This window comes from Hyperolius riggenbachi, chromosome 6 (genome assembly GCF_040937935.1).
Source record: "Hyperolius riggenbachi isolate aHypRig1 chromosome 6, aHypRig1.pri, whole genome shotgun sequence".
Taxonomy (NCBI): Eukaryota; Metazoa; Chordata; class Amphibia; order Anura; family Hyperoliidae; genus Hyperolius; species Hyperolius riggenbachi.
In genome coordinates this window covers 37,598,407-37,613,439 of record NC_090651.1, presented here as the reverse complement: position 1 = coordinate 37,613,439, position 15,033 = coordinate 37,598,407, and the positions used below count along the sequence as shown (strand labels likewise).

Here is a 15,033-nt window from a genome sequence, read left to right as displayed (position 1 = left end):
TCACTCTTAGCTGACTTCGGAATAATAAGCTGGCTTTGATATTTGTAAATGTGAGATAGCATGAGGAGGTGCTCACGTGTAGCATCTGACACCAAGTGCCAAGGACACCGCAAAATAAAAGTCAGTCTCCGGGCCCCCATCTAAAAATACCAGCTAGTAACTCAGCAAGCAGAGCGCCCAACTGTGGCTCTCAATGTGGCTTCTGTAGCTAATAGCCACATTTAAAAAAAATCCCCCCATGTGACCTGAACAGTCCTGCTGGAAGAGTTAAAGGTCAACCGAGGTGACGTGATATGATGAGATAGACATTTGTATGTACAGTGCCTAGCACACAAATAACTGTGCTGTGTTCCTTTTTTCTTTCTCTGCCTGAAAGAGTTAAACATCAGGTATGCAAGTGTCAGTTTCTATCTGGGTCGGGACTAGGTCAACTATAGCTTAACCCTCACTGATAAGGAATTACAGCCATAAAACATTTTCCTGACGGTAAATGGCTTCTGGGAACAAAAGAGATAAAACCCTTTTCAATTCAGTTCAATTCAATTCACTGTATTGTCATTGTGTTATTTGTGTAACACAACGAAATTACTTTTCATGACACGGTGCATATAGGGAACATAGTGATAGTAACATGGAAGAGAAGAAATTATACAAGTATGCCAGGTATTACAGATGTTTAAACAATTTGTACACAGTGTTACTTATTTCAGAGAGGGTTCAGAGTTTATCAAGTTTATGGCGGATGGGGAAAAAAAAAAAAAAAAAAAACCCTCAATAGTTCATAGATTTTAGCTCTGGCATACTTCATTGAAAGTGTCATTGAGCAGAGACAAAGAAACAGTAATAACTTAAAGAGAACCTGGATTGAAAATGAAAAGTCAAACTAGCCACACACATGTCATACTTACCTAGTCTACTCCTCAGTCTCTTTCTCTTTAGCAAGCCTGTGAAAAAGCCCTTAGTACGCCTAAAGAGCTTTAGGTCGCGCTAAGCTTCGCGCGCTAAGTTAGCACGCGCAAAGTTTAGCCCCGCTTGGTGCGCACAGAACGTTGCACTGGGTGCACCAAAAAACGTTGCACCGGGTGCGCCCGAATCGTCACACCGTGCAACGTTTCGGGCACACCCGGTGCGACGTTATAGGTGCACTCAGTGCATAGTTTTCGGCGCACCCGGTGTGACATTTAGCGCACCAAGCGGCGCTAAACTTTGCGTGCGATGAGTAAAAGCTGTGAACGTGCTAACTGCTTAGAACTGTAGTTAGCACGCCCAAAGCTTTTAAAGAGAACCAGAGATAAAGCACCCTCTTGTATTTTACCTTATAAATCAGTGGGAACATGACAGTAAACACCTAATCTGCTCTTTGTTTCATTGTTCTCTGTTTAATCTGACTGTTATCACCTCTGATAAGAATCCCTGACTGAGCACTCAGTCTAGCTTTGCTACGGAAAGATTATAGCTGAGTCTGTCCTCTCTGGTGTCTTTTCAAGCCCAAGCCTGCCCCCTTGTGGCTCTGCTATAATGACTCAGCTATAATTATTCCCTGCAAAGCCAGACTGAATGCTCAGTCCGGGATTCTTATCACAGCTGGTAAGACACTTTTAGCAGTGAGGATGAAACAGAGAGCATGGTAAGTGTTTTCTCTAATGTTCTTACTGATATATATGGTAAAATACACAAGGGTGCTTCATCTCTGGTTCCCTTTAAGCTTTTGTGAATCGAGCCCCTTGTAGTTTTTGGAGAAAACTCAATTTTAAAAATGCAAATAGAAAAATGTATTCATTTGGCATTTTTAAAATCTATTTCTGATAAAACTCCAAGGACTTTTTTTGTTTTTGTAGGATTCGTTTTTTTCTTATTCTTACTATTCCAGTAAACATACCTAGCAAGCAGGGATGCTCATCACAACCTCGGAATCATGGGTAACCCTTGGTTACGGGCCAATTTGAGTAATTACTGGTTCGAAATCGTAATTCGCGTTCAGCTGCAATCACAGATGATGTTTTCGGATGCATCTATAATTTCATCCGCATTCGACCCATAATCCCAGTTTACGCCCATAATCATTAGTCGGAATCTGTGACTACTTTAATGGTCAATAGCAGGGCTGCCCAATAGGTCGATCGCGATCTACCGGTAGATCGCGACCGCCTGTTTAGTAGATCGCGGCCGCTTGGCCGCGTCGTCAAATTTTACTGCCCTGCAGTCATGTCTGCACAACCGCAGCTGTCAGATTGTGCTGCTACTAGCATCGGGGAGGAAAGGGAGAGGCGTGGCTGAAGGGGAGGCGCGGCTAAAGCAAAGAGCAGCAAATTAGGAGACAGCGTCTCCTCCCCTCAATGCTGTGACCACTGGGGGCGGGAGCAGGAAGTATATGGAGGCTGCTTAGGCTGATGGAAGACGGCAGGCACGGTGAAATATACAGTAGCTTACAACTGAAATAGATTACTGCAGTAGATACAGTAATAGATTTACTGCGGCCAGCCAGCCAGCCGGGGGAAGTGTCTGTTGCCAAAGGGGGAAGCCACACTATCAGCTCTGCTCTAGCTGACAAGCACTGGCCCATCACTCGTGACAAGTGTACAGCAATATGGGCAAATAGATTCAGAAGAATTTGAGGCTATTTGCTATGTATGAAGGGGCTATGTAACTGTTTGTGCTGGGATAGGAAGCCCCCCTCCCTATCCCAGCACAGACAGTCAGTCACATAGTCCCTTCATACATAGCAAATAGCCTCAGAATTCTTCTGAATCTATTTGCCCATATTGCTGTACACTTGTCACGAGTGATGGGTCAGTGCTTGTTCATGGGGATCCATGACATTGTATGGGAGAGAGAGGTTCTGCAGCTATTTGCTAGGCTTTGAGGGGGGGAGAAGAATTCTGGATTGTGGTGTGGTGGGGATAGGGGGGGGGGCGATGGGGGTGTTTGTTACACTGTACAGAACGGGTGGTAGATCTCATGGACCCGATGGTTTCTAAAGTAGCTCGCGAGCCGAAAAAGTGTGGGCACCCCTGGTCAATAGCACAGCATAGGTTATGTTAAGAAGAAGAACAGTGGGAACAAGAGGAAGAAAACATTTCGAAAAGACCTCATAGTTTTGGAGAAATGGATTTTAAAGTTAGAGGGAAAAAAATAGCAAAGTCACTGTGGTAAAATGACAAATAATGTATTATCATGTATATAAATGTATTTTTGTTTTTAATGTTCAGGGTGTGGGGAATAAAAAAAAAAAATGACACGGGGTCCCCCCTCCTGAGCCTCTTAAAGCGGAATATAACCCTGCATTTCAACTTTGCTCTAAAATATTATTTACAGCATATTATATGCAAAAAGCATTTTTTTTTACTAGATCAGCATTGGAAGGGTTACAAACAGAGGTTTAAAGTTCAGTGGAGAGATATGCAGAAGTTCAGATTGTTACATTCTATTTAGTTATATGTATCTATTGATAAATGTTACACACTCTTTGGCTGTCCTCCAAGCTCCTTCTCAGTCAGAGAGATGAGTCACATGCCACACTTAGATACATTTATGTAAACAAAATGTATCTATTTCAGCTTCGGATGCATCTGCAGAAATCTCCAGGAACTTTAAAGCCCTGTGTAACCCTTCCAATGCTGGTCTAGTAAAAAAAAAATGCTGGTTGCATATAATATACTGTAAATAATGTTTTAGAGCAAAGTTGAAATGCAGGGTTATATTCCGCTTTAAACCCCATGTCGGCGGCCAGGGAAACATTTCCCACACTCTGCAGGAAATTGATTATCTCAAAAACTGTACAGTCTTTTTGAAAACAAAATGTTTTCCTCTTGTTCCCACTGCTTTTCTTAACATACTGTACTCAGCAAATTTGGTGTTTCTAGCACATACGGGGACTTTGCTATTAAATGCTAGTCGTGGGTTTCAACTCGTGATGTAATTCCGGATGTAATGCATAATTTCGACTCGTTGTGACCGCATTCGAATTGGGAACTCCGTTTCCATCTGTAATTGCGATCACGGCTGATCCGGAAGTGGGTGGAGCCGAGATCGAAACCACTCAAATCTGGGATGGGGTGCATCCGAGCATCACTGCTAGCAAGTTTGGCGACAATAGCATGTATGGAGACTTTGCTATTAACAGCCAGAGCCGCGGACTCCGTGGTACTGCACATGAGCGGGTGGGGTCGTGCGGCTACTGTGCAGCCCCACTTCAGGAAGACAAGCTGTGCGGCCCCGATGTGAAGGGGGGGGGCACGGTCTGCAATGGGGGTTTCGGATTAGCGAGGGAAGCCTCAATAGGATCATACGGCTTCCCTCTCTTTTAAGTATCCATCTGATTTTGATCCCAAGATTTGGCTCGGGATCACTTTAACCCACAGTGTTTAATAAAAGGGTAGACTGCCATGGCAGAGCTTCTCTGCAGTCTGTTCACAGCTGCTCATAAAAGCTAATTAGACAATTTAATCTGACTAAAGAAAACACAGAATACAGAGCAGTGAATTTCTTCAGCAACTATGGGTCTGATCCAGTAAACTACATTAAAATTGCTGTGCGCAGGTAGCGTGCTGCAATTTTACTATTACTACCCCTAGTGGAGCACTGTCATTGAACCCTTAGTGGCAAGTGCGTTACCGGGGTCAGCACATTCCGAGCATTGCCATAGCAACAGACGTTAACCCAGCAATGCGCAGGGCGCTAAGGGTTAACGGAGGTTAATGGGCGGTCCTAGTAGTAATGGTAAAATTGCAGTGCACTGCCTGCCAGAATGTAATTGGGTTATCCTACCTCCCCTCAACCCCCTCCATATAACTCCCTCCTCATATACTCACTGGAACCCTGAATAACTCTGACAGCTCCTATTCCGGATGCCAGCTGCAGATTTCTCTAGCAGTGACTTTCTCAGACCTGTAGCGTTTGTATCCTGCGTACATTAAGCTAATCAGCTAATCAGCTCATCCCATCATTAGCTTAGCTCATACATTAGACGTTATCATTGTCAATACGAGGGATCAATTGTGATTAAGATTAAAGATTGTATCGACCGGAAGCCTAAATTGCAGCAGCTTCGAATTCTCCAGTAAACGTAATCACCAGGCTGCTAAGGGAGAGCTTTAGCAAAGAGAGACCGAAGGAATAATTTGTCTTCTTCTTCATATTCTTCTTATTTTTCTTTTCATTATTATTGTCTATGTATATAGCGTTAAGATCTCTGCAACACTTTACAGAGTACAGAGCCATGTCACCAGGGCAGTTTCTAGGCTAAATTGCACCAAGGGCAAAGCACTAGGCAGTAAAAATTGCGCCCCCTTCCCACCCACCCCCGTGGACTCACAAACCCTTCCTCTTCAGGGACAGTCACACAGACACAGGTCACAAGTAGATCTGCCTTCTGACCAGCCGCTCATCCAGGAGTAGGCAGGGACCGGGAAAACACACAGGTGAAGAGAGCCCGGAAAGCCGACTCCTCTATGGGCGGCGTGCACTGACAGCCTGCAGTACCGCTACAGGACATCATGGGGTCATCATGCGGTGGTGACATGATGATGACTTGATGCAGGCAGCCCAGGAGGAGTCAAGAAAGGTGATCGCGCTGGTAATCTTTTTTCTTCTTCCATTTGGCTGCACCGTGCGTCACCAGCTCCCTAGTGGTTATGTCCCTCTGCCTGCACCCCCTTTCTTCAACTTGCCGGTCTGCACCCAGGGTGGTCGCCCTGCCCGCACTGCCCAAGAAACAGTGTCCTCAGAGGAGCGCATGATCTAATCCCTATAATAGTCATAGTCTGATATCATACTACCATGTTATAATTTTGTATCTACAGTATATAATGCTTACCGTATTTTTCGGACCATAAGACGCACTTTTTCTCCCCCAAACATGGGGGGAAAATGTGCCTGCGTCTTATGGTCCAAATGCTACCCAGCACCAGGTGTCCTTCCACTTGAAATCCCCGCGGTAATGTGCCCTTCCGCATCCCGTCCCCCTTGTCCTCCTCTATTCTGTACCTGTGATTGTCCCATCCCTCTATCCTCATCTATTTTGTCTCTATGCCCTGTGTGGAGTGTGCAAGTGGCTTACCGCTACAGCCTAGTGATGGTCAGCGGTGAGCCTCCAGGGAAAAGCCGCGTGGTTATCCGGGCACGCTGAAGACATATCCATCACTTCTGCTGACGTAAAAGATCCGGGCTTACCGCTGCAGGCTAGGGATGATCAGCGGTAAGCCTATGGGGAAAAGCCGCGTGGTTGTCCGGGCACGCTGAAGACATATCCATCCCTTCTGCTGACGTAAAAGATCCGGGCTTACCGCTGCAGGCTAAGGATGATCAGCGGTAAGCCTATGGGGAAAAGCCGGGTGGGTGTCCGTGCACGCTGCCTAATGTTTTCTACCGTCACTTCCGCTTACATCATCAAGGCGGAAGTGACAGTAAAAAAACATTAGGCAGCGTGCACGGACACCCACGCGGCTTTTCCCCATAGGCTTACCGCTGATCATCCTTAGCCTGCAGCGGTAAGCCCGGATCTTTTACGTCAGCAGAAGGGATGGATATGTCTTCAGCGTGCCCGGACACCCAGGCGGCTTTTTCCCATAGGCTTACCGCTGATCATCCCTAGCCTGCAGCGGTAAGCCTGGATCTTTTACGTCAGCAGAAGGGATGGATATGTCTTCAGCGTGCCCGGACAACCACATGGCTTTTCCCTGGAGGCTCACCACTGACCATCACTAGGCTGTAGCAGTAAGCCACTTGCACACTCCACACAGGGCATAGAGTCAGAGGGGGTCGGGACAGCCGCAGGGAAAAAATAGATGAGGATAGAGGGATGGGACACAAGGGACAAGATAGATGAGGACAGGGGGAAATGGGGACAGAATAGAGGAGGTCAGGACAGCAGCAGGATACATGGGGTCAAGATAGAAGAGGACAGGGGGGCAGGACAAGGATGACACAAGGAAGGCCCTAAAGGTACAAATGGGGCACAGGAACACAAGAGGTATATTGGGGAACATAATAATTGGGGAGGGGAAAAGATCCACAAGACGCCCCTGTACCATGGATGCACCATGTTTAGTATTTTTTTTCCCCCTGGTTTTTGTTCTCTAAACCTAAGTGCGTCTTTTGGTCCGGAGCGTCTTATGGTCCGAAAAATACGGTACATCTTTAGCAGCACTTTACAGAGTACATAGTTGTGTCCCTGACTGACCATAGCTGCAGTCTAGTGCACCATAGTCATAGTCCAGCTTCCCTATCAAAGTCGAAGGACTTTTTTTTGGGGGGGGGGGCAGTTAACTGTTTGTGAGATGTAGGAGGAAACTGAGGAAACCCACACAAACATGGGTCAGCATACAAACTCTTTTCAATTAGTGTCTGGGTCCAGATTTGAACTAGGGGGCCCAGTTTTTTTCAGGTGGGAGATTTATACTGTATAATGCTGACATCTTCTGCAGCACTTTGCAGAGTACATAGTCATGTCGCTGACTGTCCTCCGAGGAGCTCACAATGTAATTGCTACTGTAGCTTCAGTCTGATATCCCTATCACATTTTAGGGCCATATAGGTTAGTCTGAGGACAGTTTAGTGTAAGAGTGGAGTTACTGTAAAGGCAGAGCCTAATTATCCATCTGGCAACCTAGGCAGGTACTTGAGGCCCAGTGGGCATCAAGGGGTCCACCAGCCACCTCCTTCGATCTCTCTCCACTTCAGCTTACTAAAAGAACCACAAAGGAGCCTTACATCTACTACCTTGTTTAGCACCCTATTATATCTTAATCTATCTCTGTGTAAAGGCAATTGTGCGAGTTCAGTTAGCACAATTGTGAGAATAGTGTGGGGGGGAATTTCAATCGTGGCAAAAATGTAAAATGCTAATGATGATTATTTAGAATATAAATTACAAATACAAAAGATAAGAGACTGACATCGAGCAAAGAGTACATACGGAGACCCCGTGCCATCAGAAATGACGTCTTATTATTTCCTGACAAGGCTCGGTATTTAAGATGAAACTTTGACTCTAAATCGAGTGGCATTTCATGATATAATCTACACTGTTAATTATCAAGCATAGCAAAACCATGAATCTTACATGAAGAGACTCTTTCTTATCTACAGTCCGAACCATCATGAATGTCAGGGTCTTCTAGAGGCAAGATGTGTCTTCAACCACAGTATATCAGGAGGATGGAACACTGTGATCACTGTGCCTGGAACGTTCCCTGAAATCTGCACTGGAGAATAGAGACGTTGTCAGGGTCTTCTAGAGGCAAGATGTGTCTTCAGCCACAGTATATCAGAATGGAATACTGTGATCACTGTGCCTGGAACGTTCCCTAAAATCTGCACTGGAGAATAGAGACGTTGTCAGGGTCTTCTAGAGGCAAGATGTGTCTTCAGCCACAGTATATCAGAATGGAATACTGTGATCACTGTGCCTGGAACGTTCCCTAAAATCTGCACTGGAGAATAGAGACGTTGTCAGGGTCTTCTAGAGGCAAGATGTGTCTTCAGCCACAGTATATCAGAATGGAATACTGTGATCACTGTGCCTGGAACGTTCCCTAAAATCTGCACTGGAGAATAGAGATGTTGTCAAGGTCTTCTAGAGGCAAGATGTGTCTTCAGCCACAGTATATCAGAATGGAATACTGTGATCACTGTGCCTGGAATGTTCCCTAAAATCTGCACTGGAGAATAGAGATGTTGTCAAGGTCTTCTAGAGCCAAGTAGAGATGTCGCGAACTTCGCAAAAGGTTCGGTTCGCCGAAAAGTTCGCGAACCGCAATAGACTTCAATGGGGATGCGAACTTTGAAAAATAGAAAAAATTATGCTGGCCACAAAAGTGATGTAAAAGATGTTTCAAGGGGTCTAACACCTGGAGGGAGGCATGGCAGAGTGGGATACATGCCCAAAGTCCCAGGGAAAATCTGGATGTGACGCAAAGCAACATGTTAAGGGCAGAAATTACATTGAATGCTAAATTGCAGGCCTAAAGTGCTTAAAAACATCTTGCATGTGTATACATCAATCAGGGAGTGTAATTAGAGTTCTGCTTCACACTGATGCACCAAACTCACTGTGTAGCGCACCGCAAACATCTGATTGCATAGTGACGGCCATGCTGGACTGGTGCGCACCATGGGGAGAGTGTAGGCCGTGGCGGTTTTCAAGCCCATATGGTCGCCGAGCTGTGGTAGCTCAATGATAGAACAGCAGTGACTGTCTAGCTGATCAAATTTGGTCTGTCCCCAATGAAGCAACGACCTTATTATCTTCTTGTATGTAGGTAGACATAGGTAGGTGTCCCAGTAGTGAGCTAGGCATAGGTAGGAGTCCCAGTATAGGTAGGTAGGCATAGGTAGGAGTCCCAGTATAGGTAGGTAGGCAAAGGTAGGTGTCCCAGTAGTTAGCTAGGCATAGGTAGGAGGCCCAGTATAGGTAGGTAGGCATAGGTAGGTGTCCCAGTAGTTAGCTAGGCATAGGTAGGAGACCCAGTATAGGTAGGTAGGCATAAGTAGGAGTCCCAGTATAGGTAGGTAGGCATAGGTAGGTGCCTCAGTAGTTAGCTAGACATAGGTAGGAGACCCAGTAGTTAGCTAGGCATAGGTAGGAGACCCAGTATAGGTAGGTAGGCATAGGTAGGTCCCCTAGTATAGGTAGGTAGGTAGGTGTCCCCGTATAGGTAAGTGGGTGCCCCAGTAATTATGTAGGCATAGGTAGGTGTCCCAGTATAGATAGTTAGGAAGGGCCTGGCTGGCACAGTAATAACAATTACCAAGGTCCAGCTGCAACAGATAGGGCTGTATAATTCAGTGAGCAACACACACACACACAAAAAAACACATCAGGAAAACATTAGAGCTCTCAAAAGAGCTGTTGAGGGGTGCGATTTTAGCAATAACAATCAGCCAGGAGCAAGCCAAGAGCCTAACTAATCTTTCCCTAGGAGAACAAGTCTGCAGCAGCTGTCCCTAGTCTGTCTCTAGCAGGCACACGAGTGGGTGTAATGGCCGGCAAACCTGCCTTATGTAAGGGGGGGTGGGGCTCCAGGGCTTAGTGTAGCCTGAATGGCTACAATGTGCCTGCTGACTGATGCAGAGGGTCAAAGTTGACCCTCATAGTGCATTATGGGGCGAATCGAACTTCCGCAAAAGTTCGCTTGGTCCAGGCGAACGCGAACCCCCAAAGTTGGAACCGTTCGCTACATCTCTAGAGGCAAGATGTGTCTTCAACCACAGTATATCAGGATGAAACACTGTGATCACTGTGCCTGGAACGTTCCCTGAAATCTGCACTGGAGAATAGGGCCTTTCAGAAAATTTCCACAAAATACCAATTTCCGATTGGAAATGGGCTTACCGCAGTGGTAATCGGAAATCAGTAGGGGAAATCAAAATTCCCCATAAATGCACAACTCAGAAATTGTTGTCCAATCACAGAACACAGAAGCATTGGACCAACCAATGCAAAAAATTTTCAGTAGAAATCGGATTACCGCGGTAATTTTAGACCAATCACTGGACATTTATATTATAGAGTTTTACCGAATCTTCTGATTGCCTTTAAATTACCGATTTCCATGGCAAAATTCTGCATTCTTTGTTTGGTATTTTTGTATTTCTGAGTTCAAGTCTTGTGATTGTCTTAAAATTAGAAATTGTAGGCCACTCATAGGACTTGGAAATACCACACAGCAGCATTGGACCATATTGTAGTCAAGGCTGATTTATACTTTTTCTGCCCCTAGCCAAACTTTTCTCTACCCCCCTTCCTCCATGAGTTTGGATCAATTCCCTGCATCCTGCAGCCACATCGTCTCAAAGGGAGGGCAGGGGATGGGCCATACCGTACCAAATGTTTAATAGTCAATAAAAACACACCATAAACAGTCGGTGACAGTGGATCCAATGGCATTGTCCATGGTAGGAATCCGTTCTGGAGCAACCCTAGCCTTAGGCCCGGTTCACACTTGCGGTTCTCTGCCAAACGGACTGGATGACCTGACCGGATCTGGACCGGATCCGGATCGGAACCGTACGGTTCTGATCCGGATCCGATCCGGATCCGGTCAGTTTGCATCAGGTGTTCATCAGGATGCGATCCGGATCCGTTTGGCAAAAGATAGTAGAAAAGGAATAAAAATGTTGGGGTCTGGGAGGTCAGCAGAAGGTGGACCTGTGGAATCAGGCCCTCCGCTGTTTAGCACTCACCTCCACCTCCGACATACTGCCAACATCTCCAGCACGTTTAAAATCACTGCTGCTCCACTCCAAAATGCTTGCCCATGTGTCCCCATCCAAAATCGCCGCTTCAATACGCATAGGAAGTGGGGTAGAACATCCGGATTTTTAGCCAGTGTGTTGTGCGCTCTCCGGTTCTCATAGCTTTGTATTGGCCGGATGGTGCAGTCCGGCTCCGCCCCGGATACGGCTGCCGGAGGAGCCGGACCAAAAAATAGCGCATGTTGGAACGGATGCCGGAGTCCGGATCCGGTCCGGATCCGGTCCGGCTCCGATCCGGCAGAACGGACGCATGTGAACGGACGCATAGGCTTTCATTGCTATGCCGTGCGTCCGTTCCATCCGTTCTGCAAGTGGTCCGGCTCCGGCACGGCGATTCCGGACGGCCACCGCTAATGTGAACCGGGCCTTAGAAGGTGCCTCTGAAGCAAGGACTATAGTTTTAGCTACAACCTCTGCAAATTCTATTACTACACCATTGATCACATCACATCCTCTAAAGTGGACCTGTCAGCAACCCAGCATCAGCAGTCTCTACAACCAATTAATCTGGCACTGATACGCCGATCAAACTTTTACGCACTGAGAACCTAAGCAGCGCTTAACGTATTTTGCTGGCATCCTGCTTTGAAATATCTGCTTGTTTTCAGCCTTTTTCTACCAGTTGTGCCACAGAAGCAGTTTTTTTAGTGAAGCACACCGAAATATTATGTAAAAGTGTTCTACGCATATGTAAATATTAATATCACAACAACCTGAATCCATTTCTGCTGTCTCTGGGTACATCTGCTTCGACACCTGCAGAATTATTGCAAGTTGGCATTTGTGCTTCTGCAAAAAAAAAAAAGTTATGTAAGTGTTAGAGACGGCATCTGCCAGAGTGATGGGACTGAGTCAGGAATTATTCCAGCCAATCAGGAAATTAGTAGAAGACATCCTGCTTTTTTCGTTCTGTCAGGGCCAACTGTTTAATCATGTCTGCTCTTGCGCTATGCATTTTAGTCTGCGTGGTGTGTGGTGTTTCATACTCTTGCACATTATTTAAAGCCAAATTCCAGGCAAAAACATAATTTTACATTTCAAATGTGGATAGTAGAAAAAGTTTTGACCCTTGATGGTTACCTGTAGCCTCCAAGGTTCTGTGAATGAGAGAGACTAGGAGCCCAATGGTGCAGTATGGTTTGACAAAGCGATGCAAGGACACGCATAAGTACTATACTCACAAGTGTGGGTTGCAAAACTTGCAACCACTGTCTGAGCCTGCGGGAATATAACCATCCCTGCTTGTTGTCCCAGGTCTGTCAGTGCAGATGCTGTTTGATCACTCTCCTGCATTAGTTGTTAGGACTAAAGGTCTTCGTGCCTATGGGGTGTGGACTATACTAAAAAATACAGGTGGAGGCGCCCTTGATGATATGATACTGCTAGATGTTGTATGAGTGAGAAGTGTAATTTTTTACCTTCTCAGAAGGACAAACCCTTATTTAATGGAAAAAGGTAATTTTTATACATGCACGTTAGACAACGCGTTTCACAGATCTTGGCCCACTTCCTCAGGTCAATACAAATGCCTGTAGAACTTTTGGTCATGAACATGAGTGCCTAAAACCGAGTGCTGGCTATTATATTGCTAAAATATAGCCAAGGACTGGATATCAGTTTTACAGAGCGTTCTGCTCTCCCCCATTATATAGCCTGAGACTGGCTGCAGGTTTCACCAATTGGTAGAGTGATTATCCTGGGGGTTGTACTTGGCGTGGTTCATTGCAAGCTTTTGAAACCTTAAGTTTCTTCTTCAGGCATGATACAGAACTGGTTCAGAACAATAACTGGCCCCCTGTGAAACAGTCATTAAAGGTATTACCTGAATTAACATTTGTTGGTTTAAAGTCAGCATATCAGCTTCACAACTAACACCGGACCATACTTGTAAATAATATTCCTTTAAATTATAACCACCCATTGTAATAACAATATTGCACCATTGGGGCTCTCGTTTTCTCTCTTCTTGTTTTTACATGCACAGTATCGGTCATACATCTATCAAGACACATTTTGCTGAATTGTTGTCGTAGAAGTCATTCTAGGTCTTAACTGGATGTGGGATAGTTGGGAGGAATTAGCAGGATGAGAGTGTAAAAGTTCCAGAAGTCCTGATAGCTAGCATGGCCTACTGGGGTAGAAAACAATAATATGAATGGGCTCATTTATCAGAACGCAAGGTGAAAACCAACCATAAACAACACTGTAAACTAATGTGATCTACAAAGGGATCACAATGATGCATCTCCAATAATTGTGAAATTGTTACGTTCTATATTGCTTCCTGAGCAGTTTTTCTTGTTCTCATTACTGTCGGGAAAAGCCCAACTGCTTCAGATTTCTAATGAAAGTCTTTAGGGGTTGGAAGTCCTCAGTACCAAATGCGATAGATCTCAGAAAAATCGTATATATTTCCTCCAAAGGTTTCTGACATTCCAACACTTCTACTCTGCCAATGCTAGGGATGCTCATTTGGATTTCGTGGACATTACATTTCAGCATTTCTGAAATAGGCATTTTCAATCGGAACTCTATTTCTGTGGAAATACCTCATGATGACCACAATGCTGTAATTTTAGCTCAATCGCAGAACTCAGAAGCTTTGGCCCGATCAGAGAATGCAGAGTCAACTCGGAAGTATTTGGCCAATCAAAAATTACCAAAAAAAAAGACTCCTTGGAAGTCAGAATCGGAAAACGGAAATCCACGGAATCGGTAATAGGCAGTGATGGAAATCGGAATTTCCGCGGAATCAGACATTGGCATTTTTGACCATCCCTTGCCAATACCTCGATGAGGCCTGTGATGGCTGAGGGATGCCTAGAAGAAAAAAATATTCTGTTGGCTATAATGACTATGCATTAAAATCTGTCATGCTTTATGCTATATGGAAACCACAAGAATAAATATGGCTGCAGATAGCATGATTCTTGTTAATTAAGGTGACCAATCAGTTCTTTTATTCCCTCGTGATGACTCTGCCTTTAAATAAGACTGCAAACAATCCCATGCCAGTTGACAACAGCAATATCTTTCATAAGACACCTCTAGCCGTGAGGCCTAATAAAAGGCAGAATCAAAATGGTCGCTCCAGGCAACAAGAGCATGTCCGCCGCCGGACACTTTTGATGGTGAGTCCTAATTTGACCGGACGACGGTGTTCCCCTTTGAAACTGACAAGTGAAAAGCAGATCTCTGCCAGAGCTTGTTTTCCTCCTCTAATCAAGGTCATACTCTCTTTTTTCTTTTAAGACCTGAGACTAGGCCCTGATCTTGTCTTGTGCAGCTTCTCATATCTTCTCCCCCCGTGTTGCAAGCTTGGAAATCCAGGCATCGGAGGGAAAAAAAATGTTATTGAAATTCTCTCTCCCCTCATAGGCCAGTTTTGACAGGAAATCTTTGAGAAGCGGGAACGCTGATGTGTCCTGAGATTTCATCTGTCTTCTTTTGCTCCAGGAAATGCTGAGCTTGGTTTTCCTATTAGGCAAAATACATGAGCTTCCAAATCCTTCTAACAATCATCTTTTTGGTCTTCTCCTCGGATGACAGCTATCTGTCCGCTCTTCCATCACACAGGCGCAGAGCGAGACTTATGCCGCTGATCCGGACTGAGCAGCCTTGACAGCTGCAGAGGAATCTATATTAGGGGAATGGCCAGTTTCCTGCTTTCTCAGCTCTTAGAGAACCTGAACTCTCAGCGGTCACCGTCCGTTCTCTAGCACCATTAGTGAGGAAGATGAGAAGTCGTGCATTTGAATATTTAAAACAGGTCAAGAG

At 45.3% G+C, this 15,033-nt stretch overlaps 1 long non-coding RNA gene across 1 annotated transcript in view; it reads left to right on the top strand.

Annotated features, from left to right (window-relative positions):
* The first annotated feature begins 2,346 nt into the window (after positions 1-2,346).
* The window catches only part of LOC137522404 (uncharacterized), a 31,626-nt gene continuing 18,939 nt past the window's right edge, over positions 2,347-15,033 (top strand). Inside the window, exon 1 of the long non-coding RNA XR_011022282.1 lies at positions 2,347-2,409. This is a non-coding gene — a long non-coding RNA (uncharacterized lncRNA). The remainder of the gene's footprint in view (positions 2,410-15,033) is intronic.